The sequence below is a fragment of the Rhinoderma darwinii genome, chromosome 5, assembly GCF_050947455.1.
Source record: "Rhinoderma darwinii isolate aRhiDar2 chromosome 5, aRhiDar2.hap1, whole genome shotgun sequence".
Lineage (NCBI taxonomy): Eukaryota > Metazoa > Chordata > Amphibia > Anura > Rhinodermatidae > Rhinoderma > Rhinoderma darwinii.
Genome location: NC_134691.1, coordinates 131,507,523 through 131,534,380, shown reverse-complemented (window position 1 = coordinate 131,534,380; position 26,858 = coordinate 131,507,523). Strand labels below are relative to the sequence as shown.

The 26,858-nt window shown below is 43.9% G+C and overlaps 1 protein-coding gene across 1 annotated transcript in view; it reads right to left on the bottom strand.

The window, feature by feature from the left end:
• GALR1 (galanin receptor 1) overlaps positions 1–26,858 on the bottom strand; it is a 300,040-nt gene that overhangs the window by 249,930 nt on the left and 23,252 nt on the right. The gene's annotated exons all lie outside the window — the stretch shown is intronic.

Sequence of the window (26,858 nt, the reverse complement as noted above, 5' to 3'; positions counted from 1 at the left end):
AGTTTCGTTGGGTCGCATGGCGGGGCCTTTCGTTGATACGCCAATAAAAAATTTAGTGGTGTCCCCCTTGGGATTTGTGCCGAAGCGGGAGCCCCATAAATTTCGTTTGATTCAGCATTTATCTTTTCCCAAGGGCTCGTCGGTGAATGATGGGATTGATCATGATTTATGCTCGGTAGTGTACACGTCCTTCCACAAGGCAGTAGGGTTAGTTCGTGAGGCGGGGCCTGGCACGTTGTTAGCAAAAACCGACATTGAGGCGGCTTTTCGTTTGTTGCCAGTTCACCCAGAGAGCCAGCGGCTGTTGGGTTGTTTCTGGAATGGGGCGTTTTATGTGGATAGGTGTCTTCCTATGGGGTGTTCCCTTTCTTGCGCATATTTCGAGGCATTTAGTAGCTTCGTGGAATGGGTGACGAAGGGCGTAGCCGGGGTTGATTCTTTGATACATTATCTTGATGATTTTTTCTGCATCGGCCCTGGGGGTTCGCCTATTTGCGGTAATTTGTTGTATTCCTTACAGAAAGTTACGAAGGACTTTGGGATTCCCCTAGCGCCGGGAAAGACTGAGGGCCCTGTCTCCACCATTTGTTTTTTAGGGATTGAAATTGACTCGGTGGCGATGGAGTGTCGACTTCCCGAGGATAAATTAAGGTCATTGGGTCAGGAGGTGCGGCGGGCTTGCCGATTGAAGAAAATCACGTTGCGCGATCTCCAGTCTCTGCTGGGGAAGTTGAACTTCGCATGTCGGATTATGCCGATGGGTAGAGTTTTTAGTAGACGATTGGCGGCAGCGACGGCGGGGGTTCGTGCGCCACATCATTTTGTGCGGCTCAGGGAGGAGCATCGGGCTGATCTTCAGGTTTGGGATGATTTTCTCGGTCAGTATAATGGTCGCTCTTTATGGATGTCTCCAGTACAGGATACGAGTGACTTGGACATTTTTACGGACGCGGCTGGGGCAGGTGGTTTTGGCGCGTATGGTGGTGGTCCATGGTGTGCGGGTAACTGGCCGGCCAGCTGGGTGGTCAGTGGACTTACGCGGAATCTGGCCCTGCTCGAGCTGTTCCCTATCGTGGTTGTGGTGACCATTTGGGGGGATAGGCTCAGGGACAAGAAGGTTTGTTTCTACTGCGACAACATGGGGGTGATGTTGGCCATTAATAACATATCTGCATCTTCTCCTCCTGTGGTTCAGTTGTTGCGACACTTAGTTCTGGTGTGCTTGTCCTTAAACGCGTGGGTGGTTGTGGTGCATGTGCCGGGGGTTCGGAATTGTATTGCTGATGCTCTTTCTCGCTCACAGTGGGATCGATTCCGTCAATTGGCACCGGGAGCGGAGCTGCTCGGTTTGGCTTGTCCGGAACATCTCTGGGATCTGGTTTCGGTCCCGTACAACGGTTGATTGAAAGGTTGTTGGCAAGTACGACATGGAGTGCTTATTCTGCTTGTTGGAAGCAGTGGGAAGAGTGGGTAAGAGGTTTGGGTAACGTCAGCACGGATCAAGACCGGTTGGTGGCACTTTTGTATTGGGTGGGGGACGCTTGGGAGGCGGGGTTTTCCCTGGCTAAGGTCAATCGTTTCGTCTTTGCATTGGCTTTTGGTTTTAAGTTGCGGGGTCTACGGGATGTGTATAAGGATTTTTTGGTAGGGCAAGCTTTGAAGGGTTTGCGTCGAGATAGGGTCGAAGCAGATCGGAGGCGGCCCATGTCTTTTACTCTCCTCAGGTTTTTGGGTTTATCGCTAGCGTCTGTCTGTCGTTCGCCTTTTGAGGTTGAATTATTTCAGTTAGCGTTTTCCTTAGCGTTTTTTGGTGCGCTTCGAATTGGCGAGTTGGTTTCGCCTAGTACCGAGCGGGCAGGGGGGTTGAGATTGGAGGATGTGGGTCTATATGGGAATAGAGTTGAGTTGTTTTTGTGGCGGTCAATAACTGACCAAATGGGAAAGGGGAAGCGCATAGTTTTGTTTGCCGTCCCGGGATCGGCGATGTGTCCGGTCACTTGTATGCTTGCTTTCAAGCTACGGGTGGGGGCGCCGAAGTTGCCGTTGCTACGTCACGAAAATGGGTCATTTTTGTCCAGATATCAATTTGGCGCAGTATTTAAGAAATGTTTAGCTGCGGTCGGAGTCGGTTCGGGTCCTTACTCTTGTCACTCCTTTAGGATTGGCGCAGAGACTGAGGCTGGGCGTTGGGGGTTGGATGACGAGGGGGTGCGGCGCATTGGCAGTTGGGAGTCCAACAGGTTTAGGACATACGTGCGCCCTCATTTGTTATGAGTCGTGGTGTTATTTGCTTGTTTGGTGTTAAAAGCGTGTGTGCTTGTCCTTTTTCATTTCAGATCAGCGCCCTTGCCTGGTGTGGTTGTTAGGACACTCTTCCGTGCATTGGGGGGCCTTGAGGGCGGACGTTCGCCCTGATGGCCGTCAGCTGCGCATTCCGCGGCAGGATGCGGTTTTGCATTGGCTGGGATTCAGAGGTATGTTATGGAGCCGGGTTTTAGTCAAGTTTCAGACATACTCTCGGCTGGATAGAGGGTTCTGGTATTGCACATGGGGGGAAATGATTTGGGGGTGCGCCCCTTTCGGGAGTTGGTGTGGGATATCAAACACGATATGTTGTGTTTATGGGCATCTTATCCATGCCTAGTGATAGTTTGGTCCGACATAGTTCCGAGGAAGCATTGGCGGCTGACACGGTCTGTAGAGAGGGTTAACAAGGCCCGCATTAAAGTGAATCGGGCGGTGTCACGTTTTGTAGCCAAGAACGGGGGCATTTGTGTGCGCCACAGGGATTTGGAGTCAGGAGAGGGGAACTACTGGAGGAGTGATGGAGTGCATCTGACCGAGGTTGGGATTGATTTGTGGAGCCTGGCACTAGCAGAAGGAATTGAAAGGGCGGTGGTGGTTTGGCGGAACTCACAGGCTTAAGGTGATAAAGGCCTGTTTCGCTGTGGCGGGGGGAGTCCTTGAGGTTGGTCAGTACGAAATGGTGGGGGGGTCGCATCGGGGGTATGCGTCCCCCAAAAAGGTACATTATTTGAAGACTTCATAGGGTGTTAGCCCTTTGAAGTGGTCTTCTGGTGGTTGGAGCCATCTGCAAAGGTGAGCGATGCCTCCGAGCTGGTTTACGGCTGGAGGTAAATAGTTGGTGGTGGTTACAGATGGCTAACTCGAGGTAAAACATATCTGAAAAATGGCTTCAAGTGCATCCCCTGCTATGATTAGTGTTAATGTTAATTGTTATTTATGATTCTGACCCATGTTGGGTCATGTGAATTATAGGAGGAATTCTCTGGTTGAATTCCTAAGTAGTTATCCGAATGTTTCGGATCAAATTGCATTTTATAAACAATGTAAATTAATAATCGGCTGCTGTGGCCATTTCACATCCAACCTCGGTTGTCACGTGTCTTTTTTCTTGGGCGAATGGGTGGAAAAAGGATAAATAAAATGTTCAATAACACATGACTCTACTTCATGTAGTGTAGGGGTCTGTTACTAAGTAGCCGTCCTCACTCTAGACATGTAGGGATCATTTTGTAGAGATTTATAAGGACTCTCTAATTAATAATTACTATAGTTAACTATAGTTAACTATAGTTAACTCCAGTTTTCATCAGAGTGTCCTCATAAAGTGCAGGTGACAGCTTCTTTAAAATAAGTCCATCTTTCATATGAAATTTCTACATGCCAACTCAAATTCTTTAAATTGCTCCATAGTTTCTTTAGTAACAGTACTAAATGTTAATAAAACGCAGGTCATCATCTGTTGTTCAGAAGCAGATGACGTCATTTTAAATTGTATACAGCAAATCTCTTCAAATGTGGAGCTACACATAGAATTACAGTTTCCAATTCAAGAACATTTTTAACCCCTTAGCGCCCAGAGCCATACATTTGCGACGCTGGGCTTCGCGGGGGTACAGCAGTTGTGCCCGCACAGTCACGCGTGCTGGCCGTTGTGGTACACAACCACCAATCCGCGGCAACGGCCGGTTTTGGAGAAAATTCCAAACTATGATAATAAAAATAGATAATTTCAAAATAAAAGTCCCCTTGTAAAACAAAAAATATATAAATACATTTTAATAAGATGAATTCATTTAAAAAAAATCTTAAATTAAATAAAAATATGCTACATCCTCAAGGACAAAATGAATTGCATTCCTAAAGGGGTTTTCCCATAAACAGAATTTATCACCTATCCGAAGGATAGGTTGCTAATATCTGGTCACTGGGGATCCGATAGATGGGACCCACATTGATCATGGGAACCCCTATATGAATGGAGCTGTAGTGCACCTGCATGATCCACGCTCCATTGAAGCGAGTGAATAGAGAGGTGGATACGCATGCACATTACCGTTCTATTCACGCAGGGGATGCAGGGACCCATGTTCTTGTGAACTTTGCGGATCCTAGTGATCAGACATTTAAGACCTATCCTGTGAATAGGTGATTTATGTTTTTTAGGAAAAAAAAGCATAGGAGAAGAGCACGAATATGTATACAAAATTGGAGAGTATGAAATACAGGTCATATGGAAAAATTCAAAGCACCTGGATGAGAATTTGCGAAGTTGGACCTAAGCGTTCAGTAGCAAACTTGGTAATATTTTGATGAGACATGTACTCAGAGTTATTACATTTTGATCAGATAAACAAAGGCCAGGACAACACAGTGTACTTTCAGCAGATACCAGTTTATCCAGCTGGTTCTGATTTTAATAGCTTTCGGTATGGTATTGTTTAACGCGCTGGGAGTGCACTTGAAACTCATAGTGGTCTGATAAATCTAACAAATATATAAAAAATATAAAATCAGATGCAGTGAAATGCAGAAATACTTTCCAGCCATTAAGGACTTATTCAAACGTGGGGAAACTCGGTCGTGAAAAACTGCAGTTTTTCCCATCCGAGTTGTCCCCGTGCGGGTCCCGTTTTCAGGTATCCCCATAGATTTGAGTCTATGGAGGGATCCGTGAAAACGGAAGAAAATAGGACATGTTCTATTTTTCAACTGACCCTTCACACGGTCTGTTGAAACAACGGCCATGTGAATGGCCCCATTAAAATACATGAGTCCGTGTGATGGCAGCTGTTTTAACAGCCGTCACACGGACGTATTCTACGTTTGTCTGAATAAGCCCTAACACATCCATATATTTACTGGTAGGTCAAATGGTTTCAGGTGAAAGTGACCAGAGTGCGTTTGTATGTTGAGAATCAATTATTAATTCACTCAAACACGTAGATCTTTGCTGTATAAATATATTTTTCACCTGTGGGTGCACTATGTATAACCAAGAACAGCAGCCCCTGTAGCTTTAAAGCCCTTAAGTGCATACAGCAGTCTAGATCATAGCTTCCTGGATCCTTAACCCCTTAAGGCATTATTACGTAACTGTACGTGACAGGTGAGCGCATGTCGACTGGATGTTACAGCCGACACCTGACGCAACGGGTGGAATCAAAGAACTCTGATTCCACCCATTTAACCCCTTAGATGCCGCGGTCAATAGCAAATGAAAGAGGGGGGCCCCTCCAACGTCCCATCGCCCCCCCCCACTTTGCGACCACGGGGTGCCTATGGTTGTTATGGCAGCCCAAGATCTGCCATCTTTGTACTCCTATGAAGCCCTGCATCCTGCAGTGCTTCATAAGAGACTGTGAGTTTAGCGATATACTGCAATACATTAGTATTGCAGTATTTCCTGCAAGCGATCCAACGATCACTAATTCAAGTCCCCTCGGAGGACTTATAAAAAAAAATTAAAAACATTTGATGAAAGTTTTTTTAATGTACAAAAAAATTATTTTAAAATTCCAAAAAGATACCCTTTTCCCATTTTTTCGCTAAAGAATTGTTAAAAATAAATAAATAACGTAATTGGTATCGCTGTGTCCGTAAAAGTCTGAAATATTACAAAATAACATTATTTAACCCGCACGGTGAATGCTGTAAAACAAAAATAAGGAAAAACTCAATAATTGCTGCTTTTTGGACACCATAGGTCATCAAATAAATGAACTAAAAAGTGATCAAAAAGTCACATGTACCGCAAAATCATACCAATAAAAACTACAGCTCACCCTGCAAAAAATAAGCCCTTAAGCCCTCATAACACTCAATTGACAGAATAATAAAAAAAAGTAATGGCTCTCAGAATATGACGACAAAACAACATTTTCTTTTAACAAATAGTTTATTCTTTGTAAAAGTAGTAAAACAAAAAAAACGATATAAATTTGGTATCGCCATAATTGTATCAACCCATAGAATAAAGTTCACGTCGGTTTAACCGCACAATGAACGCTGTAAAAACGAAACCCGAAAATGGCGGTACGCTGTTTTTGGCCCATTTCACCTCACAAAGATTTTTTTTTCCGTTTCCTAGTACAATATATGTATGTTTTATTAGTTTTTTGACCACAGGAAGAAGTCATTCATAAAGTAAAAAATAAATATAAAGGAATGTGCTCTTTTTTTCTTGTATCCACACTGGCCTGTGGCATGTGTGAATCTAAACTAAGGCCAGTTTCACATGGCCGCCATAGTTGCATTATAGCATTGATAATACTTGTTGCCCGCCGTTTCTACTTACCCAAACTAACCATAAAACCCCATGATGATCTACGTTTGGTTCAGTAGACGCACACAGGGTTTGGGTGTTGCATCCATAAGGCCGGGTTCCCACGGGTCGGATACGCTGCGTAAAAACTGTGCAGCGTATCCGACCTTAAACTCGCAGCATCTCCCGTCTGAAAAATCACACCACATTGTGGTGTGGTTTTTCGGACGGAATTTCCACTACGTAAAAAAGCGCTCATACTTACCCCTTCCTTTGACATCCGCTCCAGCGTCAAACGATGACATTGCAGACCATGTGACCACTGCAGCCTGTGATTGGCTGCAGCGGTCACATGGGATGAAACGTCATGCCAGGATGCCGGACTGCAGGAAGAAGGAGGACGTTCTGGGTAATTATATTTATTTTTTTCTGTAGTTGCGACTTTTGTGGCATAATCACTGCGATTACACTGCGAATCCGCAGCGTATTACAGTAGCAGCAGTGTGGGTGAGATTAGAACAAATCTCTTCCCCACACTGCGGAAAAATGCACATAAATTGACCTGCGGTGCGGTTTCTTCAACCGCTGCATGTCAATTAATGCTGCGGAATCGCAGCTCTTCTATTTCCAATTGAATTCAATGGGGTGTTTAAACCCGCAACAAAGTGGTATGTGTGTTGCGATATTTGTGGCAGAATCACAGCGATTCCGCCGCAAAAATCGCAAGTATGAAAAAAATAAAATAAAGTTATACTTACCCAGAGTTCCCTGCTTCTTCTACAGTCCGCCCTTCCTGGATGACATTGCAGGCCATGTGAAGGCTGCAGCCAATCACAGGCTGCAGCAATCACATGGCCTGCAACGTCACTCAGGGCGGCTGGAGCAGACGTCAGCGGAGGGAGGAGGTAAGTATGTGCGATAATTTACGCAGCGGAATTAACGCCCGAAAAAACCCACCACCTGAAACACAGTGGCTCACGTAAGCTATTTCTTTTGTTCGTGTGTTTTGTAATCATGTTTTCTGCATGTATGTTTGTGGAATAATGAAGGAGCATTTTATCACACGGAATTGCGAGACAGTCCTCTTTTTTACTTGCACACTTCTGGCTTTGGCTCAAAAATCTGCATCAAAATCTGCAACAAATATGCAATATGTGAATCCTGCCTTAGGCACATGGGTCGGGTTTGCCGCGGAAAATTCTGCAGCAAGTCAGACCCAGATACCTTAGGGAGATCCAGACGAAAGTCCTCACCAAGTCGTGTTTGATTAGGTGCAGACTTTTGGACAGATTTGCCGCTGCGAACATCAGATATGGGGAGAAAAAAAGTAAATACTTACCTTCCCCTGGTCTCCTATAGCGACACGTCATTTCTCCCATGTGATCGTAACAGCCTTTGTTTGGCTTCAGCGGTCACATGGGATGAGACATCATCCCAGGAGAGAGGCAGAACGGAGACCAGACAGGTGAGGAGTGAGGCATTTTTATGGTAATGATAGGAGCAGTGGCTATGGATTATTTTGTTGTTGTTAAAGTGGAATGTCTTACTTGGGATTTTTGGCGTGAATATGCCGTTTTTCGGCAGCAAAAATTGCAAATCTTGCTATTTGTTGCAAAATTTCACTTCTTCATTGAACTCAATGGGGAAAGTCTGCAACAAATTTGCAAGCGCAGCATTTACACTAAGGGTATGTTCACACAGCTTATTTTCGGGCCGTGAACGGCTGAAAAACGTCCGAAAAGTCGGAAGCAGAATGCCTCAAAACATCTGCCCATTGATTTCAATCTGAAATACGGTGTTCTGTTCCGACGGGGCGTTTTTTTACGCGCCCGTTTTGAAAACGTTTTGAAGCATGTCACTTCTTGAGCCGTTTTTAGAACCATTTTTCATTGACATAGAAAAATAGCTCCAAAAACGCAGCGAAAAATGCTAGTTTGTTTAAAAAATGGCTGAAAATCAAGAGCTGTTTTCCCTTGAAAATAGCTCTGTATTTTCAGATGTTTTTTTTAGTTAGCGTGTGCACATACCCGAAGTGTGAAGGAGACTAAGGGCCTATTCACACGGAGGTTTTGCAGGCAGATGACGAAATTGTGAGACAGAGTCTGACCTGGGGGGCTGTGTGGCACTGGGGGGCTGTGTGGCACTATCTACTGGGGGGGGGGGCTGTGTGACTCTAGCTACATGTGGGGACTGTGTGACACTATCTACTGGGGAGCTGTGTGATACTATCTACAGGGGGGCTGTATGACACTATATACAGGGGGGTCTGTATGGCACTATCTACAAGGGGGAGACGGGGGGGTGCTATCTACAGGGGGTTCTGTATGGCAATATGCACTGGGGGGCTGTATGGCACTATCTATTGGGGGCTGTATGGCGCTACCTACAGGGGGCTGTATGGCACTATCTACAGGGGGAGGTGGGGGTACTATCTACAAGAGGGGCTGTATGGCACTGTCTACAAAGGAATAGGGGGCACTATATACAAGGGTGTGTTACACTGTCTACAGGGGGCTGTATGCCACAGTCTACAGGGGACTGTATGGCAGAATCTACAGGGAGGGTTGTATGGCACTATCTACAAGGGGAAGGCAGGGGGTGCTATCTACAGGGGGATCTGTATGGCACTATGCACAGGGGGCTGTATGGCGCTATCTACAGGGGGGCTGTATGGCGCTATCTACAGGGGGCGGTATGGCACTATCTACAGGGGGAGGTGGGGGTACTATCTACAAGGGGGCTGTATGACACTGTCTACAAAGGAATAAGGGGCACTATATACAAGGGGTGTGTTACACTGTCTACAGGTGAGGCTGTATGGCACAGTCTACAGGGGGACTGTATGGCAGAATCTACAGGGGTCACCATCTACAATGGGACTATGTGTGGCACCCAGGGAAGGGGCCCAGTCAAAAGTTTCCTATGGGGCCTAGTCTACAGGGTGGGGGGCTGTATGGCTGAATCTACTGGGGGGGCTGTATGGCAGAATCTACAGGGGTCACCATCTACAATGGAGCTATGTGTGGCACCCAGAGAGGGGGCCCAGTCAGAAGTTTCCTATGGGGCCCAGTCTTTCCTAGTTACGCCCCTGATACAAAGGCGTGTAATGCTAGGCTGCAGACCAGTACAGAGTACTTTGTATGAATTACACATTGTTAGAAAACACACAGGTGCAGTAGCAAAGGGAGATGTCAAAGCATAATAAAAAAAGGTCATCATCACAGACAAATTTGCTGCAGTAAATCAATTTGTCTTCAGAAAAAAAGCATATAAGGAGCCAGAGCAGGAAGCACGGTATTGGTAAGAGGATGAGGAGGCTTTTTAAAAAGACTCTGTCTTTTCCAGAATCACAGAAGTTCCTCAATCATAAATCAAAATGATTCAACTACAGAATGCAATAAACTAATAACTAACAAATACAACAATACGGGTCCGTTGTCTATAAATGTACAGTTGTACCACAACCCTATGTCATGCTGGTATTTCATTAAGCATCATTAGTGCTTTAACTGTAGGGTTAATAGGAGCAGTGAATTTTTTTTTTTTTAAATTGTTCTTATGTTAGTTGTGATATTATAGGAAATCAGTTCCTAGCATTTGTCATGATTAAGAAGATGCAATTACTTTAAGGATACATTTTCCGCAGATACCAATTTAAAAAAGCAATGTGACGGCAGAACCTCAGGCTAATCCCATAGAAAGGAAGTTATGGAAACTGATTGTGCCATAGAAGTGAGATGTAATTTCTTCCGGGAAACATTACAGAATTGAACCATTTTTCAACAGAATAATATAAGAAAATATTCAATTCAAAATAGAACAATATAAATAAATGATTGCAATTATTAGGGTCATTCATAATATAGAGTGGATAGAGATGATAGATAGATAGATAGATAGATAGATAGATAGATAGATAGATAGATAGATAGATAGATAGATAGATAGATAGATAGATAGATAGATAGATAGATAGATAGATAGATGATAGATAGATAGATAGATAGATAGATAGATAGATAGATAGATGATAGATAGATAGATAGATAGATAGATAGATAGATAGATAGATAGATAGATAGATAGATAGATAGATAGATAGATATCACAACTGAAGACAAAACAGACTTGGTCCGCACATCCTTTTGTTATACATTGATCCAGTGGCGTAGATATAGGGGTCGCAGCGGTCGCAATTGTGACTGGGCCCCAAAGCCAGGGGTCCTGCAGACCCCCGCACCACGTCTATAAAAAGTTACTAAAGTATCACACATGTGATCCTGTCTAATGGGCCCTGTATCTAAGCCTATCACATGGTAGGCGTAGATACATGGCCCTTGTGTGATTCTGTTTGATGGGCTTTGTATCTAAGCCTACCCCATAGTAGGCTTAGATACAGGGCCCCAGCAGACAGCAATTTTATACTGTATAAGATTACTGTCTTCTGGGGCCCTATATCTAAGCCTAACATGTGGCAGGCTTAGATACAAGACCCATGTGTGATCCTGTCTACTGGGTCCTGTATCTAAGCCTACTACATGGTAGGCTTAGACACATGGCCCATATGTGATCCTGTCTGATTGACCCTGTATCTAAGCTTACCACATAGTAGGCTTAGATACAGGGCCCCAGCAGACTGTAATTTTATACTGTATAAGATTACTGTCTGCTGGGGCCCTGAATCTAAGCCTAACATGTGGTAGGCTTAGATACAGGGTCCAACAGACAGTATCACACATGGGCCCTTTCTCTAAGCCTACCACATGTGTTAGAAATGGTTTTTTTTTCCGTTTGCGCTTTAAGTTACAGGTTCGGATGTTGGACTACGTCGGATTCGAGGACTACTTCGATGGCAGACTTTTTTTATTTTTAAAATGTTTTTTCTATGTCTTTGTATTTTTTTTTCAACTTTTTTACTACCGCCTTAGTAATAGCTGCTGGCTGATTGTCAGAGTGCATCACTAAGGCAGGGCTTAGCGTTAGCCGGTGAAAAGGCTAACACTAATCCCCATTATTCCCCCGAACCCACTGCCAGCAGTGGTGCCGGGAAGAGCCAGGTACTATCCAGTGCCCGACCATCTGTAGTGATGGTCGGGCACTGGGGCAGCCGCAGGATGGTATTATTAGGCTGGGAAAGTCAGTGGGCCTTCCAACCCTGCTAATGCTAGCCTGCTGCTGCTGCTATATTGTATAGCTTTTGTTTGGGCTTTCCCAGCCTAATAATACCGGCCTGCGGCTGCCCCAGCTCCCAACCATCGCTACAGGTGGTCAGGTACTGGATCGTACCCGGCTCTTCCTGGCACTCCCGGTGGCGGTGGGTACTTGGGTAATAATGAGGGTTAGTGTTAGCCTTTTCACCGGCTAAGCCATTCCCTGCCAGCGTGATGACAGAATGCCTTGCCCTGCCATTCAGTGCCTTTTATTGACGTTGAACCCCAGCAGACCTGCTCAGACAGGAGTAGGCCTGCATTGCCAGAGGACGGTGTGGGAAAAGGATCAGGTGAGAATGTAAATTTTTTTGTTTCTGTTAAAAGTGTGAGTGGCTCTATTTACAAGGGGGCTCTATGTGGAGCTCTATGTGGTGCTCTATATTCAGGGGGCTACTTGTGGGGCACTATCTACAGGGGGGGCTATATGTGGGGCAATATCTCCAGGTGGGCTATATTTGGGCAATATCTACAGGGGGTGCAATATGTGGGACATTACCTACAGGGGGGGAGTTATATGTGGGGCACTATCTACAGAGGGCTGTATGTGGGGCACAATCTACAGAGGCTACTATCTACAGGGAGATATATGGGGGGTCACTATCTACAGAGGTATGTATGTAGGGCGCTATCTACAGGGGGCTCTATTGGGGCCACTATCTACAGACGGCTCTATGGGGACACTACCTACAGACGACTCTATGGAGGCACTATCTACAGGGTCTCTATGGGGGCACTATCTACAGGGGGCTATATGAGTGGCACTATCTACAGGAGGCTCTATAGGGGACACTATGTATGTGGGGAACTGTCTAGAGGGGGCTTTATGTGGGGCACTGTCTACAGGGGGCTCTATGGGGGCACTATCAACAGGGGGCTCTATGGGGCTCACTATCTACAGGGGGCACTATCTACAGGGGCACTGTGTGTGTGTGTGTGTGTGTGTGTGTGTGTGTGTGTGTGTGTGTGTGTGTGTGTGTGTGTGTGTGGCGCTATTATAATCAGGGACACAGTTTATGCTGCCAATATTATCAGGTACACAGTGTATGGTGCTATTATAATCAAGGACAGTGTATGGTACTAGAATAATCAGGAACACAATGCATGGTGCTATTATAATTAGAGGTGCAGTGTTTGGCGCTCTTACATTTAGGGAAAGAGTGTTTGGCACTATGAGAATTTTATCTTCGTTTATAGGTGCATAAATGTTTGAAAAGTGAGAAGCTGAAGACATCTGTGTGGCAAACTGCAGAAATGGGCCGTGGCCAGGAGAAGTCATCATGACGTCTGGACCGGATGGAGAGGAAAAGAGAAAAAGAACAACAGACATCCCCTGTGAGTCACTCAATGTTAATGTTTATTCTGCCTCTAATCAGAACTGTAGTCACTGTATGATCTGCAGCGAGATGATAGGTGGTATGACTTTATTTTTCCTTACCATTGATCGGCCCATGCTGGGAGCTGCAGTTTTACGGCATACATACTCATACGGCAGGGGTTGCTCTAAATTTGCAATGATCTCTATACTGAGCTGTATTTGTGCTGGTGGTGTATTTATGTACTGAGCTTTGTTCTGGTGCTGTATTTATGTACTGAGCTTGTTTCTGGTGCTGTACAGAGCTTTGTTCTGGAGCTGTATTTATGTACTGATCTTGGCTCTATTGCTGTATTTATGTACTGAGCTTGGGTCTGGTGGTGTATTTTTGTACTGATCTTGGTACTAGTATTATATTTATGAACTGAGTTTGGTTCTGTTTGTGTATTTATGTACTGAGCTTGATTCTGGTCCTGTATCTATATAATGAGCTTCGTTCTGGTGCTGTATATATGTACTGATCTTAGTTCTGGTACTGTATATATGTACTGAGTTTGGTTCTCGTACTGTATGTATGTATGTATGAGCTTGGTTCTGGACCTGTAATTATAAAGAATATATTTAAAATAACAAAATTGCATTGCAAATGGAATTCTTTACAATTCATTGTATATTTAATGGGAACCCGTCAGGTAGTTGTAATCCCTTGAACCGCCACCATGCGGTAATAGATTACCTGACAATATTTCCAAATGTTCCCTTGTATGTTTTTTTCAGATGCAGCAAAATCTATAAAATCATTTTTAAAACTTTGCACACTGTATGCTAATTATTTATTAAAGGGTCATGGGGCAGTGCCGCTATCCTAAAGAGTCACACAGTTCTGCCTCCAAACCCACCTTTCAATGCTTGATTGACATCCCCCTGGCTGTTATACATCACTACCAGTCTCCTCCAACTTTCTCGAATGCACCATTGCCTTGTACCCCTTGAGCATGCACCATGCAGCGATGTGTACTCTGCCCAGCTTCATTGCTGCACTGTGCATGCATGGGGAGTACAAGGCAACGGCGCATCCGCAAGAGTTGGAGGAGGCTGCTAGTGATGTAGAATAGCTAGGGGGGTGTCATTCAAGATCTGGGGGGGGCGCCATTTCAATTTTCGCCTCAGGCAGCAGAAAAGCTAGAATCGGCCCTGCTGACACCCCTATATCCCCCAACATTAAAAAGCTTGGCTGCATCCTGAAAAAATATACATGCTAAACATGGCCAAAATACGCATGCTCGCAACCCGTGTCATGTGTCCTCATCCTCTTGCGAGTCCCTACACTCCACAGAAAAAGGGACATATATTCACATTAAAAAATCACAGAAAAAAAAGGTCATACTTACTGACACAAGGGCAGGCTCAATCACCAGTTCCCAGCAGGATGCAGACAAACCACAATCCTACATAGAGGAAGATTACACAGTTCCAAATACTGATAAACAGCCACTCTCACACCTACTATTCATGAGGGGGTGGCTGCTTAGTATTATCATTACACACAGATAAAGCTTCTATAAGTGTGCCAGTTACACGGTTCACTTCTGTGTTTGGCTTGAAAAACTGAGGCAAAAACTGCAACAAAAAGTGCATCAAACTGTGTGTGTGTGCTCCTGGCCTTAGGCTGGGATTCCACAGGGCATTTTGTTTAAGTTTTACTGCAATTTTCTAGCAGGGTAAAAACCCCATGCGCTTTACCGCTAATCGCCGCCGTTTTGTTATGTGGTTATTAGCCTTGCAGTTATTACAGGTGAAGCACATTGAAACCATGCTCTTCACTGTTAGGCTGGGTTCACACGACCTATTTTCAGGCGTAAACGAGGCCTATTATGCCTCGATTTACGTCTGAAAATACGGCTACAATACGTCGGCAAACATATGCCCATTCATTTGAATGGGTTTGCCGACGTACTGTGCTGACGACCTGTAATTTACGCGTCGTCGTTTGACAGCTGTCAAACGACGACGCGTAAAAAATGACTGCCTTGTCAAAGAAGTGCAGGACACTTCTTTGGACGTAATTTGAGCCGTTTTTCATTGAATTCAATGAAGAACAGCTCAAATTTACGGCCGTCAATGACGTCTCGCAAAATGCGAGGAGCAATTACGTCTGAAATAACGGAGCTGTTCTCTCCTGAAAACAGCTCCGTAATTTCAGTCGTAATGGCAGTTTACGTGTGCACATACCCTTATAGCTGCACCAGCGAAAACAGCTGAGATTCGCAGTAAAACGCATAAGTTTTTTACCATGTATTTTTTCACAGCAATTAATATCACTTCAAAATTGCAGTAAAAACATGGTAAAAATGCACGGTGGAATTCCAGCCGTAGGGTAAGTTCACACAGGCAGATAGACTGTGTAAAGGTACACAGCGTATCTGCCCTGGCGGCCAAAGGAAATTCCGGACGAAAAAACACCAAATTGTGGTGCAGTTTTTTAGGCGAAATGTGTGCTGTAGGCAGGGGCGTTGCTATAGTCTTAAAAGATCAGGGGCACAAGCCCCAAGACATATATTTTCCCCCCAAAAAATAAATACATTTTTACATGCATATCGGAGATAGCATATCTATAAGACTAAGGTCCCTATAGCTATAGATAGAATTGGACGCATTGTCTCAGCAGACAGTATCATACATGATAGGCTTAGATACATGGCCCCAGCAGACAGTATCACACATGATAGACTTAGGACTTATTCAGACGACCGTGATTCTTGTCCATGTGCTGTGCGTTGAAACAACGCACAGCACACAAACCCATTGATTTCAATGGGGCTGTTCACAGATGCGTGAGTTTTCATAAAGAGAGTGTTCGTTGCGTGAAACTCACTGCATGTCCTATATTGGTGTATCTCACGCACCTAGCCGCCCAAAACCACGGACAGCACACAGACGACATCCGTGTGCTGTCAATGTTTCACGCATCAATTACACTGAAAAAAAAAGTGCTTGTAAGTGCGTGAAAAACACATGCCACACTCGAAGCACGCTGATGCAAAACGCAACGCACACGACCAGATTTATGCACATTTTTTCAAGCACGTAAATCTGTCACGCTCATGTGAATGTAGACTTAGATACATGGCCCCAGCAGACAGTATCACACATCATATTCTTAGATACAGTGCCCCAGCAGACAGTATCACACATGATAGGCTTAGATACAGGTCCACATCAGTAAGTATCCTTGTACTAACATATGTTCATCCCCCCCAAAAAAATGTGCGTGTGTGTATGTATGTATGTGTGTGCATATGTATGTGCGTTTGTGTGTATATATATATATATATATATATATATATATATATATATATATACAGTGAAGGAAATAAGTATTTGATCTCTTGCTGATTTTGTAAGTTTGCCGACTGTCAAAGTCATGAACAGTCTAGAATTTTTAGGCTAGGTTAATTTTACCAGTGAGAGATAGATTATATAAAAAATAAATAAAAAAAATCACATAGTCAAAATTATATATATTTATTTGCATTGTGCACAGAGAAATAAGTATTTGATCCTCTACCAACCATTAAGAGTTCAGCCTCCTCTAGACCAGTTACACGCTCCAAATCAACTTGATGCCTGCATTAAAGACAGCTGTCTTACATGGTCACCTGTATAAAAGACTCCTGTCCACAGACTCAATTAATCAGTCTGACTTTAACCTCTACAACATGGGCAAGACCAAAGAGCTTTCTAAGGATGTCAGGGACAAGATCATAGACCTGCACAAGGCTGGAATGGGCTACAAAACCATAAGTAAGACGCTGGGTGAGAAGGAGACAACTGTTGGTGCAATAGTAAGAAAATGGAAGACCGAAAACTACACGGGGGAAACTTGTTAATGATCTCAAGGCAGCTGGGACCACAGTCACCAAAAAAAACAATGGTAACACATTACGCCGTAATGGATTAAAATCCTGCAGTGCCCACAAGGTCCCCTTGCTCAAGAAGGCACATGTACAGGCCCGTCTGAAGTTTTCAAATGAACATCTTGATGATTCTGAGAGTGATTGGGAGAAGGTGCTGTGGTCAGATGAGACTAAAATTGAGCTCTTTAGCATTAACTCAACTCGCCGTCTTTGGAGGAAGAGAAATGCTGCCTATGACCCAAAGAACACCGTCCCCACTGTCAAGCATGGAGGTGGAAACATTATGTTTTGGGGGTGTTTCTCTGTTAAGGGCACAGGACTACTTCACCGCATCAATGGGAGAATGGATGGAGCCATGTACCGTCAAATCCTGAGTGACAACCTCCTTCCCTCCACCAGGACATTATAAATGGCTCGTGGCTGGGTCTTCCAGCACGACAATGACCCGAAACATACAGCCAAGGCAACAAAGGAGTGGCTCAAAAAGAAGTACATTAAGGTCATGGAGTGGCCTAGCTAGTCTCCAGACCTTAATCCCATCGAAAACTTATGGAGGGAGCTGAAGATCCGAGTTGCGACAGCCTCGAAATCTTAATGATTTACAGATGATCTGCAAAGAGGAGTGGTCCAAAATTCCATCTAACATGTGTGCAAACCTCATCATCAACTACAAAAACCGTCTGACTGTTGTGCTTGCCAACAAGGGTTTTGCCACCAAGTATTAAGTCTTGTTTGCCAAAGGGATCAAATAGGCCCCAGTTACTATATTAAATTTCTATAGAAACGGTGCGGTGGCCACGGTCCAATAGCCCAGTCGCAATCGCGACTGACTTCCGATCGCAATTGTAACCACTGCCAGGTTGCAATAGCGACCGCTGTGACCCCTTTTAGCTGCAGTCGCCTGGGGACCCGGGGCACTGGGAGGTCCGGTGCTAGCCGTGCTCCTGGCTGTGGGAAACAGAAGAGAGACAAAAAAAAACATGCAGCGGTTACATGCAGTGAAACGTTAATTTTTTTTTGTAAATTGCAATTTTTGTTGCAGTCTCACAGCTTTTCCGCCGTAAAAATCGCAACATCTGCTATTTGTTGCAGGTTTTACCTCCCCATTGATTTTAATGGGGAAAACCTGCAACAAAAAAAGCAGCGATTACGCAAATACAATTTAAATGACGTGGATTAAAAGAACGCACTGCAGGTAAATTTCTGAGGGGTCTTTTTTCGTTTATCATTTATGCAGCGTGTGGATGAGATTTGTTCAAATCTCATCCCCTCTGCTGCTACTGTATTATGCTGTGGATTTTCCGCAACGAGATCCGTTGTGTAAAATCTGCAGTATTCCCGTGCATACTTAGGCCTCATGCACACTTCCATCACCGTTTTCTCGGCCGTTTTTTACAGATTCGTGTGTCCGTTTTGGTATCCGTGTGGTTTCCGTGTGTACTCAGTGTCTGTTCCGTGTTTCCGTTTTAAACGGACGTTGTGCTTCCGTTTTTCTTCTGTGTTTCCGTTAAGGAAACGGAAGGTATTGAACTTTATTTGAATTTGTCACATGTCCCAGTCTGTGAACTTTGGCACGCCCCACCGTTGCTAGGGCAACTGATCCTTTAAAAACGGATGGCACACGGAAGCCTTCCGTGTGCCGTCCATTTTTTTGACTGACCCATTGACTTCTATGGGCCCCACGGTCACAGAATCACTGACCAAAGTAGGACATGCTCTCCTTTTGACAGAACGGAACAACGGATCCGTCAAAATAATGGAAGTGTGCATGGGCCCATTGAAGTGAATGGGTTCAGGGTGCTATCAGTGACAAAAACGGATAGCACCCTGAAGGAAAAAAACTGAAGTGGGCATGAGGCCTTATCCTCTGACGTCCTGCAGCCCAGCCTCCTAGGATGATTAAATTCCAAAAGATTAAATTCCAAGATTGCTTTGTCAATGGTTAAATACAGAAGGATATTTTGTAATTATTTAACTTTAGTCAATCCTACAATAAATCATGTCCAAAGGCAATACATGGATTTTCAAGTAGTCAACGAAAACATGGAAAGCAGCACAATGGTAGGATATAATGCATAAATTCCATTGATTGGTTTTCTATATCCATTGGTCAAACATGATGGACACAGTATATCTTATTTCAACCGTACTAACTATATAACTACAGTATCTAACTGTATATTTAATTACAACGTACCATAGAAAATATTGAGTAACCTTGTGAATACATTCCATTCTTTATCTTATTCTGATCCTGAGTTACTGACTGTATTAGGGTATGTTCACACGCTTACCAAAAAACGTAAAACGGCTCCAGATATGGCTCAAGAAGTGACATGCACTTCTTTTTCACGGGCGTGTTTTTACGCACCGTTTTTTTTAAATGAGGCGTAAACAAACGGCCCGTCGGAACATACCCTAAGGCTACAATACGTCGGCAAACATCTGCCCATTCATTTGAATGGGTTTGCCGACGTACTGTGCAGACGACCTGTCATAAAAATACAGCCTCGTCAAAAGAAGTGCAGGACACTTTTTTCAGACGTAATTTGAGCCGTTCTTCATTGAACTCAATGAAGCACAGCTCAAAATTTACGGCTGTCAGAGAAGCCTCGCAAAATGCGAGGAGGAGCATTTACGTCTGAAACGAGGCAGCTGTTTTCTCCTGAAAATAGTCTGTCTTTTCAGACGTAAAAGCCTCTAATCGTGTGCACATACCCTAAGAGCTCAGCAAAATTGTTAGGGACATGTCTGATGACAAGCTTTGCTGGCTGTTCAATAACAAGCAGCAGAACTGTGGATACAGCTCTGGATTATATTACAAGTTGTAACTAATGATTAGTATAAGATATGTAATGCAATATTTTTACAAAGTTACCTACATTTTTATGTATATTACTGTATATACTGTATGGCGTAAATGTACTTTTTAAGATGGGAACTGTGGTCTTCACATCAGGGACTGTACAGGCAAAACTAACTATCCCATGCATTATAGACGCTCAGCTGAATTGTTATGGTATGTGCATACGCAGTGTTTTCAGGCGTATTTCGGGGCGTTTACACCTCGAAAAACGCCTGAAAAAACAGAAGCAGAACGCCTGCAAACATCTGCCCATTGATTTCAATTGCAAATATGGCGTTCTGTTCAGACGGGGCATTTTTTTACGCCTCATTTTAAAAAAATGGCGCGTAAAAATCCGCCCGCGAAAAAGAAGTGCATGTCACTTCTTGAGCCGTTTTTGGAGCCATTTTTTATTGACTCTATAGAAAAACAGGTCCAAAAACAGCCGTAAAAACGCAGCGAAAAACGCGAGTGGCTTAAAAACATTGTGTTTGACAACAGTTTCCTTTAACTTTAAGGCCTAATAAACATGAGCGCTGCGCATCTCGGACGTGGAAAACTGCCGTTTATCACGTCCGAGGTGTATCCGTGCTCAGCGCTGCGGGACGCGATGTGGAGGGATGCGTGATGCGTGAAAAGATAGGACATGTCCTATTTTCCCACGGACCCTTCACACGGTCCGTTGAAACAACGGCTGTGTGAACGGCCACATTGAATTACATAGGTCCCTGGGACGGCCGCTGTTTCAACGGCCGTCCTACGGATGTTTAACACGTTTGTGTGAATCAAGCCTTAGCAGAATTGTAAGGGTATGTTCACACAGCCTATTTTCAGCCGTTTTTCGGGCCATAAACGGACGAAAAACAGACGAAAAAATTGGAAGCAGAATGCCTCAAAACATCTGCCCATTGATTGCAATGGGAAAAACGGAGTCCTGTTAAGACGGGCCGTTTTTTTTATGCGGGCGTTTTAAAAAACGGCCGCGTAAAAAAACAGCCACGAAAAAGAAGTGCAGGTCACTTCTTGGGATGTTTTTGGAGCCGTTTTTCATTGGCTCTATAGAAAGCAGCTCCAAAAACAGCCGTAAATAAACGCTGCGAAAAACGCCGCGAAAATCACGAGTGGCTTAAAAAACTTCTCAAAATCAGGAGCTGTTTACCTTAAGGGTATGTTCACACGCTTACTAAAAAACTTCTGAAAATACGGAGCTGTTTTCAGGCGAAAACAGCTCCTGATTTTCAGACGTTTTTGTAGCAACTCGTGTTTTTCGTGTCGTATTTTACCCCCATTTTTGGAGCTGTTTTTCAATGGAGTCAATGAAAAACGCCTCCAAAAACGTCCCAAGAAGTGACATTCACTTCTTTTTCGCGGGCGTCTTTTTACGCGCTGTATTTTGACAGCGACGCGTAAAATTAAGCCTCGTGGGAACAGAACACCGTAAAACCCATTGAAAGCAATGGGCAGATGTTTGTAGGCGTAATGGAGCCGTGTTTTCAGGCGTAATTCGAGGCGTAAAATGCCCGAATTACGTCTGAAAACACTGCGTGTGAACATACCCTTAATTTGGAGCTTCTTTTCAGGCATTTTTTGAGACGTATTCAGTGTTCAATGGAAAATCAGCTCCAAAAAAAGCCTCAAAAAGTGACATACTACTTCTTTTTGAGGGTATGTTCACACGATGAGAGGCATTTACGTGTGAAAAGACAGACTGTTTACAGCTGCCTCGTTTCACACGTAAATGCTCCTCCTCGTAATTTACGAGGCGTCTGAGACGCTCGTAAATCTTGAGCTGTGCTTCATTGAGTTCAATGAAGAACAGCTCAAATTACGTGGCAAAGAAGTGCCCTGCACTTCTTTGCCGAGGCAGTCCATTTACGCGTCGTCGTTTGACAGCTGTCAAACGACAACGCGTAAATGACAGATTGTCTGCACAGTACGTCGGCAAACCCATTCAAATGAATGGGCAGATGTTTGCCGACGTATTGCAGCCCTATTTTCAGACGTAAAACGAGGCATAATACGCCTCGTTTACGTCTGAAAATAGGTCGTGTGAACCCAGCCTAAGACAGAGGTATAAAAAGACGCCCCGTATGAACTAAATGCTGTTTTTCCCATTCCGTCTTTTCAGGCGTTTTTCGAAGGCGTAAACAACCCCAAAATACGCCTGAAGACACTGCATGTGAACATACCGAAAAACGGCCGAAAAATCGGAAGCAGAAAGCCTCCAAACATCTGCCCATTTATTTCAATGGGAAAAACGGCGTTCTGTTCCGAACGGGCATTTTTTTTTTTACACGTGCATGTCAGTCCTTGAGCCGTTTTTCATTGATTCTATAGAAAAACAGCTCCATAAACAGACATAAAAAACGCAGCGAAAAACGCAAGTTTGCTTAAAAAACGGCTGAAAATCAGGAGCTGTTTACCTTAAGGGTATGTTTACACGCTTACTAAAAAACTTCTGAAAATACGGAGCTGTTTTCAGGCGAAAACAGCTCCTGATTTTCAGACGTTTTTGTAGCAACTCGTGTTTTTCATGTCGTATTTTACGCCCGTTTTTGGAGCTGTTTTTCAATGGAGTCAATGAAAAATGCCTCCAAAAACGTCCCAAGAAGTGACATTCACTTCTTTTTCGCTGGCGTCTTTTTACGCGCTGTATTTTGACAGCGACGCGTAAAATTAAGCCTCGTGGGAACAGAACACCGTAAAACCCATTGAAAGCAATGGCCAGATGTTTGTAGGCGTAATGGAGCCGTGTTTTCAGGTGTAATTCGAGGCGTAAAATGCCCGAATTACGTCTGAAAACACTGCGTGTGAACATACCCTTAATTTGGAGCTTCTTTTCAGGCATTTTTTGAGACGTATTCAGTGTTCAATGGAAAATCAGCTCCAAAAAAAGCCTCAAAAAGTGACATGCTAATTCTTTTTAAGACAGAGGTGTAAAAAGACGCCCCGTATGAACTAACTGCTGTTTTTCCCATTCCGTCTTTTCAGGCGTTTTTCGAAGGTGTAAACAACCCCAAAATACGCCTGAAGACACTGCATGTGAACATACCGAAAAACGGCCGAAAAATCGGAAGCAGAAAGCCTCCAAACATCTGCCCATTTATTTCAATGGGAAAAACGGCGTTCTGTTCCGAATGGGTATTTTTTTTTTTACACGTGCATGTCAGTCCTTGAGCCGTTTTTCATTGATTCTATAGAAAAACAGCTCCATAAACAGACATAAAAAACGCAGCGAAAAACGCAAGTTTGTTTAAAAAAACGGCTGAAAATCAGGAGCTGTTTTCGCTTGAAAACAGTTCCGTATTTTCCGACGTTTTTTTGTAAGCGTGTGAACATACCCTTAGTGCAGCTCTGGGCTATAATGCAGTCTGTAACTCAGAACCAGTGTAAGATAGGTGATGCAATGTAGAATATATCAACATTTGAAATTGTGCTCAAATTTTGATATACACTTTAAATTTAGCGTAAACAGTAAGGACTCGTCCATACGCTCCGGAATTGCCACTTTTTTCAGGAAGGGATTTTGGCCGTAAAAAACGCAGCAGAATACAGTAGAAGCATAGTGGATGAGGTTTAACAAATCTCATCCACATGCCGAGTAAAATTTCCGAGCCGAAATTGACCTGCGGTGCATATTTTTCGGACCGGAGCATTTCAATTCCTGCTACGTTAAAGTGTGCAGAATTGCTGCGTTTTTCATAGGAGATGTCCCCATCTCCCAACATTGGGAAAAACACTGCAAAATACGCACCATTTTCTGCTGCAAAAACCGCAGGAAATGGAGCGTTTTTGCCGCAGCGGAAAGCCTTTGACTTTCAACGGAATTGCTGCAGAAATTAACTGCAGCAATTCCGTTGTGTGTGGACAAGCCCTAAGTGTATTGACTCCGGAGAACTTCAGAGGTTGTGTGGTTTGCAGACAAGATGTTGATAATGAGAATGTTATTTTATTTTAGAAAAAAGGATCCAGAAAGTAAATATTTTAAACAATATAACTACAGTGTGATTAAATGTAGCTAATGAAAGAGTACTTCATAGCTTTATGCTTTATTGTGAAACTAGATGAATGGTGTCAGTATGATCTAATCATGCAAAAATGCTCTTCTCATTACAGAGATTATTACAGTTTTAAAACAGCAGAACAATAATATACTGTAACCTTGAGGTCGCCAATAAAAACACTAAATGGCATAGGAACACCATAAATGATACTACCTAAAAAGTATAAAATATGAGGGAAAAGGAAACAAAGAAAAAAAAGAACATATGAAACATGGAGGTATACAATAAATTCAAAATAACAATAACTCTCATGCATTTCATGTACCATAAAGTAAAGAAAAAAAAATTAATGGAACAAATTAAAACAAATCAAAAAATATCAAAGAATGGGAAGGCATCCGGGTCTATTAACCTTCTTAAAGTGCAATTCTGCCTTTTATTTTGTCATGTATACGTAAGAAGTTGAGTGAATGTACAACAACTTTGCATTCTCCTTTTTGGACCAATTTTCATTTATTTAATGTTTTCTTCTTCCATTCACATAGAGAGATGCTTTGATAATGTTACAGATTGCATTGGACAGCATTTTAGCTCTACTAAAAACTATGACCTAACATCCTTTTACCACTAACCCATGACAGCACCCCTGGAGAGGACTTCCTATTCAATGGACAGGAACCCTGAAAAGATAAAAGTAGACAGACCTCTCATCCAGTTTAGGTTTCCTGTCCTCCGGATGGTAGAGCCCGGGAATAGCTAAAGGAGTTCCAGTAACTAAGGACACATTTAAGGCTGTAAACCCCAATGAAGCGCTTACCTGCTATTAGGGCTTCTCTGGCTGCATAAGTCTCTTTTGAGAGCAGCAGATAGTCCAGGGCTGTCCTCAGGGGCGTAGCTAGAGGCTCATGGGCCCCGATGCAAAAATTCTTACTGGGCCCCCCCCCCCCCGCAAAATTCTCATGGCTGACGGTCCGCAGCTTTCAGCTGCATCGCTGGGTCTCCTAAGTGACCCAACAATGCAGCACTAGCAGCCGGGGCGTCACTAAGGCTGGGTTCACACACACTATTTACGGACGTAATTCGGGCGTTTTAGCATTGAATTACGTCCGAAAATGCGGCTCAAAAGCGTCGGCAAACATCTGCCCATTCATTTGAATGGGTCTTACGATGTTCTGTGCCGACGGTCATTTTTTTTTACGCGTCGCTGTCAAAAGGCGGCGCGTAAAAAAGTGCCTGTCACTTCTTCAGACGTAAATGGAGCCGTTTTCCATGGACTCCATGGAAAACCAGCTTCAATTACTTCCGTAATGGACGCAGCGAAAGACGCCTGCACATGCCATTACGGCTGAAATTACGGTGCTATTTTCTCCTGAAAACAGCACAGTAATTTCAGCCGTAACGGACGCTGCTGTGTGAACATACCCTCAGGGCTTAAAATGTCAGGGGAAATAGCCCCAATACATATGTGTCCGCCCCCCAAAAAAGTGTGTATATGAGACAGCATAGAATATCTATAGCACTACGACCCTATAAACTATGGATAGGATTAGATACAGTGGCTGAGCAGACAGTATCACACATGATAGGATTAGATACAGTGGCTCAGAAGGCAGTATCACACATGATAGGATTAGATACACAGCTCAGCAGACAGTATCACACATGATAGGATTAGATACAGTGGCCCAGCAGACAGTATCACACATGATAGGATTAGATACAGTGGCTCAGCAGACAGTATCACACATGATCGGATTAGATATAGGGCCCAGCAGACAGTATCATACATCATTGGATTAGATACACAGCTCAGCAGACTGTATCACACATGATAGGATTAGATACAGGGCCCCGCTCGCTGACATTGCGGCTCCAGCGCTGGACCCAGGATAGGTAAGAATAATAATTTTGCTTCTTTATGTGTTACTGATTATTTTTGTGTTTGTGTTTTTTTTACAGGTTCGGTTGTTGGACTTCAGATTCGAGGACTTCAATGACGGCGTTTTTTTTATTCTCAATAAAATGGTTAATGAGGGTTGTGTTTTTTCTATGTGCTTGTATCTTTTTAAACTTTATTATCACCGCCTTAGTAATGGCCGCTGGCTGATTGACAACCTCCATTACTAAGGCGAGGCTTAATGTTAGCCGATGCAGAGGCTACACTAACCCCCATTATTACCCCGGTACCCACCGCCACCAGGGGTACTGGGAAGAGCCGGGTACAAACCAGTACCCGACCATCTGTAGTGACGGGCTGGCACCGGGGTGGCCGCAGGCTGGTAGTATTAGGCTGGGGAAGGCCAAAACCAGTGGCACCTACCACCCTGGTAATGCTGCCTGCTGCTGCTGTGTTGTATCTGGCTGGTTATGAAAATTGGGGGGGACCCGACATCGTTCTTTCCAATTATTTTTTTATTTTTTAAATGACGTGGGGTCCCCCCCATTTTCATAACCAGCCAGATACAATAAAGCAGCAGCAGGCAGCATTACCAGGATGGGAAGGGCCACTGTTTTTGGCCTTTCCCCTCCTGATAATACCAGCCTGCGGCCACCCCAGTGGCCAACCATCACTACAGATGGTCAGGTACTGGATCGTACCCGGCTCTTCCCAGCACCCCTGGTGGCGGTGGGTACCGGGGTAATAAAGGGGGTTAGTGTTAGCCTCTGCATCCGCTAACACTAAGCCCCGCCTTAGCAATGGATGCTGTCAATCATCCGGCGGCCATTACTAAGGCGGTAGTAATAGTTTAAAAAAAAAACACAAAGACATAGAAAAAATATTTTATTGAAATAAAAAAAAAACCCACACAACCCTCATTAACCATTTTATTAATAAAAAAAAAAAGCTGTCATCGAAGTAGTCCTGGAATCCGCCGTAGTCCAACGACCGAACCTGTAAGAAAACACACAAAAAATGATTAGTAACACGTGTGTTAGGGTATGTGCACACACACTAATTACGTCCGTAATTGACGGACGTATTTCGGCCGCAAGTACTGGAC